The following is a 6,552-nucleotide window of genomic DNA, read 5'->3' as shown; positions in this document are numbered from 1 at the left end:
TCTATCTATCTATCTATCTATCTATCTATCTATCTATCTATGCTTCCTGTCTTCTGGGCACATGTTGATCTGGTGGGAGAGGTGTCCTTGATAGCATCCCTTACCTGCCAATCCGTAGGTAGTCCCATGTGTCCTCATCCCATCCCCCATTAGATAACTCTAATATCTCATTTCCCTATGATGTGACGATGAGGGAGGAGCTGAGACACAATGGCTCATCCCCTTTTGCAGATGTGGAGCTACCAGAATTGGCTTGCTCTTATTACAAAAAGTTGTCTTTAAAAGAAATCCCCGTGGCTGTCCCACCAATGGGTTTTAGCCTTGGTGTTTTTTAATAAACTCCTTTTAATTTTCTCTTGTTGAGTCTTGCCTCTTTTACCAGGGCAAAGGCCCAGACGTAGAATTTTCCTTTTAACGTATAGAAAGAATAAATTTGGGATAATCTAAGAGGAAAAGCACTAGAATTAAGAGGGATTGGGAAAGGCTTGTGCAGAAGGTAGAATTTTAGCTGGGATTTGAAGGAAGCCAGGAAAGCCAGGAGGTGGAGGTGAGGAGGGAGGGCATTCTAGGCAGGGAGCACAGTAAGGGAAAATATCTGGGGTCAGGAGATGGAGTGCTCAGCTGGAGGCCAGTGTCACTGGATCACAGAGTACATGGAAGGAGCTGTAAAGGGTAAGAAGACTGGAGAGGTGGGAGGGTAGGCTAGGCTAGTAAGTCCTTTAAAAGCCAAACAGAATTTTATATTTGATCCTGGAGGTGACTGGGGCTTACTGAGTGGGGGCGGGATGTGACATGGTTATATTTGCATTTTAGGAAGGTTGTTTTGACAACCATGTGGAGGATAGACTGGAGTGGGGAGACGCTTGAAGCGAATATCTAATTGAACATGAGTCCACAGTGTGACAGAGTGGATGAGAGAACCAGCGCCATCTTGGGCTGCCTTAAGAGAGTTGTAGTTTCCAGGACAAGGAAATTCTGCCTCCATGGTTTAGGGACTCACTCGACCAAGTGGAAAGTGACCAGCGGAGGGCCACCAGGATGGGGAAGGGTCTGGAACCCATTTCAGGTGAGGACCGGCTGAAGGAACTGGGCAGATTTAGCCCAGAGAAGAAACGACTAGGGGAGTGCGGTTGTGGTCCAAATGATCTCATCTGTGAGCAGCCCTTTGGATGCTGGTTCGTGTTTTCTCCCTCTTCCAGTATTTCAGGGTCTGTCTTGTGGAGGAGAGATCAGACGAGTTCTCCTTGGCCCTGGAGGGAAGAGCAGTGGGTGGGTTGTTGTGAATCAATCAATCCGTTTTTGAGGGAGGAGACAGAGTCAACGCCAGGGTCAGTTCAAGGAGATGGAGAGGTGTTAAGCAGCGAAGGTAATCACCGACTTGGACGTGTTTGATGGAGGACGGACTCGTCTCTTCTCTTTGGCCCTACAGGGCAGAACCAGAGCCAGTCGGGAGAAGTTGCACAGAGGACAATTGAGGCTGGGGCTCAGCAGGAAATTCCTAAGGATGAGCGTTGTCCCAAAGGGCGGTGGGCTGCCTGGGGGAGGGGCCTCGTCCTCTTCACTCTTCAGCTGGAGCGTGGGCGCAACCTTTTGGGGTAGTCATAACAATCAATGGTATTAACAGCGAATGTTAACAGAAATTCAGTACGGTATTGATCCCATCTCCCTCTCTTGAGTCTCCGGACACCCTGGGTGGGCCGCACAGCAGACACACGAAACCTGAGGGATGTAATGGACTTCAGCCCTCATCTTGTCCAACCCTTACACAAAAGGAATCCCTGCGCACTACACGTCCCCTAAATGGTTATCCAGCTTGTGCCTGCAGCACTCGCAGCAGGGGGAGCCCATGGCCTGCCAAGGGGGATCCCTCTCACTGCAAGGAAGTTTTTCCTAAGATTCAGTATAAACCAACCCACTGGTGACTTCCCTCCATGACTCTTGGTCCTGTCCCTGGGACTAATTCCTCCTCTCTACTGACACCCAACCCTTTGGATATTTTGAAGAATGCAATCGACTCCCCTGAATCTTCTCTTTCTTGGGCTAAACACCCTCAATTCCTTGGACTGTTCAATGCTTACGGAACTTGTGGTCCACTCAGACCCTCCAGATCTTTTTCAGAATAGTTGCCATCTCTCTAGATAACCACCATATTTTACCTGTGAGTATGATGCTTTTTGTACCCAAGTGTAAGCCCCTGCATCTGTCTCTGTTGAATTTCATCTTAGATTCAGCCCAAAACTCTGGCTTATCAAAGTCATTCAGATTGTCTCTTTCTCCTCCAGTGTGTTGGCTGACCCTCCCAGCTTGGTGTCAACTGTTGATTAACATGTTATTTATGCAAGTAATTGATAACATTTGAGACTGGAGCACACACAGGGTGAGGAAGCTGTTCCTCCTGCTAAACTGGCCATCCAATGAATTCTGAAACCATCTGATTGGATTCTTGTCTAATCCATGGGGCAGCTGAGAGCTCCAGTGGGTAGATTGCCAGACCTACAGTAAGGAAGATCTGAGTCCAAATTTGGCCTCAGACCCTACAAGCTGTGTGACCCTGGGCAAGTCACTTCACCCTGTTTGCCTCAGTTTCCTCATCTGTAAAATGAGTTGGAGAAGGAAATGGCCAACCACTCCAGTATCTCTGCCAAGAAAACCCCAAATGGGGTCAGGAAGAATCAGATACAACTGAAAAACAATAACAGATGCTTGATAAATTCTTATCCTCACTGTCCCTCCCCTCCCCTCCCTTTCCTTCCCTCCCTCTCTATAATATCCCTGAGAAACCACAGCCCGATAAGTAACCGACCTCCCCCTGTACTGAGTTCTGCCATGGAGGCCCTCAGATCCTTAGCATAGGAATACAACTTCCAAGACTTAATTAAAATCAATCTTCAATTACTCAAATACCATCGATTTGGATCGTGGCTGATGGGGGAAAATATCATCACCATTATGGGAAATGTCGATATCGGGACGTGGAACATTTTCTTTGTCTCAGAGGCGATTGAAGTTTGCCTGGCCCCCACCTTCAGGGTGTGGGTGCGAGAACACCCGCCGTGAAACAAAAATAGGCTTGAATTTTCTTGCAGGGGGTGGCAGTTTAGTTCTTGTGTTCGGATTAAACACTTGACGTCTCAGGCATCAGCCTCTCCTCTCCACTTGTACTGGCTGCCATCTTAGTTTGGGCTGTGTTTATCCCAGAGCCAGTAGTAGTATTGTAGGAAAAGCTCTGACTCAAGAGTCCCGTGAGCTGGGTTCAAATCCTGCCCCTGCCACGTTTTAGGTGTGTGACTTTGGCCCAGTCCCTTTCAGAGCTTCATCTAGAAAATGGGTCTAATAATCCTTGGGGCTATTGTGAAGTAAAAGCAAACCTGGGAGGGCTATAGAAATGGGAGTGATTGTCCTCCTCTCTCCTGGAGCTTCCAAATTATTTTCCTTGCCTCTCTCTGTAGTCCGTCCTCCATGCTGATGACTCACCGGGGCACAGATGATACTGCCAAAGGGAGCCCCCACATATAACCAATGATTAGGATGTCACAGGGAGGGAACAGCTGCCACTATAATCTTCCTAAGATACAGGCTGTAAGGTGCTGCTCCATAAAGATCAATGGCTCCCTAGTGCTTAGTGAATAAAATCCAAACTCCTCCGTCTGCCATTGTTCCAATCTCTCTTTGTAACCTGCCACGTGGTGGGGCTTGGTTTTGCGTCTCGCCTCTCTCTCTCTTTCTTGTCCTGCTCTCTGTGTTCCTTCCACGTGGAACAACTAGCTCTTCCTCAGCGTCCACCAGCCTCCTCCCTGCCTCCTCCGCTGACAGACACATCCTCCTCACCTGTCTATTGACATGTTCCTCTCTCTTCTCCGGTGCCATGAAGCCTTCCTTCAGTCTCCCTCCAGCTGAAAGTGAGTTCTCTCTCCTTCTTTCTAGGATCCAATATACTCAACGGTACAGTTGGTGTCTTGGTGGATAGAGTGTTGGGCCTGGATCTAAGTTCAAATTCAGCCTCAGACACTAGTGTCTGCCTCAGTTTCCTCACCTCTAAAATGAACTGGAGAAGGAAATCTCCCAGTATCTCTGCCAAGAAAACCCAAATGGGGTATGAAGAGTCAGATACAACTGAAAAGACCGAATGATCACATATTCAATAAACCCCAGTGGCTCTTTATTACCTCTAGGATTAGATAGAAATTTTTATTTGGCACAATCTGGGCCCTGCCTGTGTTTCCAGGGCTTATTTATACATATTGCTACCCTCTACACGCTCTGTGGCCCAGCCACATAGGCCTCCTTGCTGTTCCTTAACAATTTTCTCCATTTCCATTTCCCATCCCTCATGCCTGGAATGCCCTTCCTCTTCACCTTGGCCTCTTAACATCCCTGGCTACTTTCCAGACTCATCTCAAATCCTGTCTTCTGCAGGAGGCCTTCCCTAATCACCCCCATCCTTGCTGGTCTCCCCTTCTAAGGTCACCTTCTTCCCACTCTTTATCTTACATGGTTTTTTTTTTTTTTTTTTTTTTTTTTTTTTTTGGTGAGGCAATTGGGGTTAAGTGACTTGCCCAGAGTCACACAGCCAGTGAGTGTTATGTGTCTGAGGCCAGATTTGAACTCAGGTCCTCCTGACTCCAGGGCTGGTACCCTATCCACTGCGCCACCTAGCTGCCCCATCTTATATGTTCTTAGTGTCTCATCCATGAGACTGTGAACTCCTTGAGGGCAGGGCCTGTCTTTACCTTTTGTGGTGTCCCCTCTCTTAGCTCAGTGCTTGGCACATAGTAGGTGCTTTAAAAATGCTTGTTGATTGATTTAAAATTTTTAATTGATTTTTCTTTTGTATTTCAATCATTTCTAGATCACTCCTCCAAACCACTGTCCCCACCCCCTTCTTACCAACCCAATGAGCTTTCCTTGAAATGCGCCCCCGCCCTGCTTCCTCATAAGTTGAGGGTTCTACAATGGCAAAGAAAATTAGACGAAATCAACCACTACCATGATTTGACAATGGAATGCAACATTCTGCATTCCCGTCAAATTAAATGAGCTGGAGAAGGAAATGACAAACCATTTCAGTATCGTTGCCAAGAAAACCCCAAACGGGATCACAGAGAGTCAGACACAACTGAACAATGTAGCAGGTGCTTGATAAATTCTTATCCTCACCGTCCCTCCCCTCCCCTTCCCTTCCTTTCCCATCCTTCTTCTCTGCTATATCCCTGAGAAACCACATCCCAATAAAGAACTGGCGTGTGTGTGTGTGTGTGTGTGTGTGTGTGTGTGTGCACATTTTTCTCATCTATTCCCTATTTCCTCCATCTTTCCCCATGCCTCTTCCACTTCGGTATTCATATTCAAATCAATTCTGCTATTGCTACTAGAAATGGTGCCTTAGTATACCCCCCACCATGCCTCTCTCACCATCCTTGTTTAATGGGGGCTGGCCAATGGGATCCCAGACTTTGAAACATGCCCGGCATGCTTGGTCTACTGCCAGTCCAAGTGGAAGCTTGGGGAACCTGCTTCTGGGAAGACAGGATGATGTGAAGCGGAGGGCACCTTCGTCCTGTCCCTCAGTTCAGAGCATGTCCAGGGACTCTTTGCTTTTCTTTGTATTCCCAACACTTAGCACAGGGTTCTGTATTCTGTTGGCTTATTTCATGGTCATGAAAATCATTCTAACTGTGCACTGAGTTAGACCTCAGTGTGCATACCACAAGCACAAACAGACAAGAGTTATCTTTCTTTTCTTATGGCTTTTGAGTGAGGAGAAAGAACGGTGTTGGTCCTCCGGGTGATGGAGGGGCTTTGAGCCCTCTCTCTGACCTGGTTGCTGCGTGACTGTGAATGCATGGTGCTGCCCTTCATCCTTTGCATGCTGTGGTGCTGACGCTTTCCTGATCTTAGGTGAAGGACTATCAGAGAGGTACAGATCCAGTCATGACTTCACGAGCTTTAAAAGGTCAGATGAACCACCGGAGGTCCAGGAATTGGAGTCCATAGCAGAGTTAGCCAGTAACTTGCAGCAGCCAAGCCCAGAGAGGAGGCAGCTTGGAGGAGCAATCTGCTTGACCTAGAATGGCAAGAGATCATCTTGGCAACTTAGATCCCTGCCCTCCAATCAGGGAAGAGGCTCACCCATTGGCCGTGGCACTCTCAAAAGTGAACTTGATGGGGACGATGGTTGGGAGTCACTATACTCTCCCTAGGGACAAGAGTGACGGAGGACAATGTGCTCTAAGTTTCAGATGTTTTCATACTTTGGGTCTCCCTATATCTTCTTTGTAAACATTCCTTTGAAAAAACTAATCAATATTAATTGATTAATTGCTATTGAGAAGATATCACTAGTTGATTGATATTGAGAAGTTACTATGTGGTGATTGCTGTTAGGGAGATGGTCACTAGAAACTGATGTTGGGGGAATACACAGGATGGTGAGTGATATAGTCCTAGATGAAGACCCCCCCCCCAAGACCCTGAAGGACCTTCCAGAACTCTTAGTCTGTCTGTCTGTCTGTCTCCTAGTCTCTACATTTCTGACAGTCATTCACCTAAGTT

Source organism: Vombatus ursinus, unplaced genomic scaffold (assembly GCF_900497805.2).
Source record: "Vombatus ursinus unplaced genomic scaffold, bare-nosed wombat genome assembly UNPS02015399.1, whole genome shotgun sequence".
NCBI lineage: Eukaryota > Metazoa > Chordata > Mammalia > Diprotodontia > Vombatidae > Vombatus > Vombatus ursinus.
Note: the sequence above shows the minus strand (reverse complement) of the source record.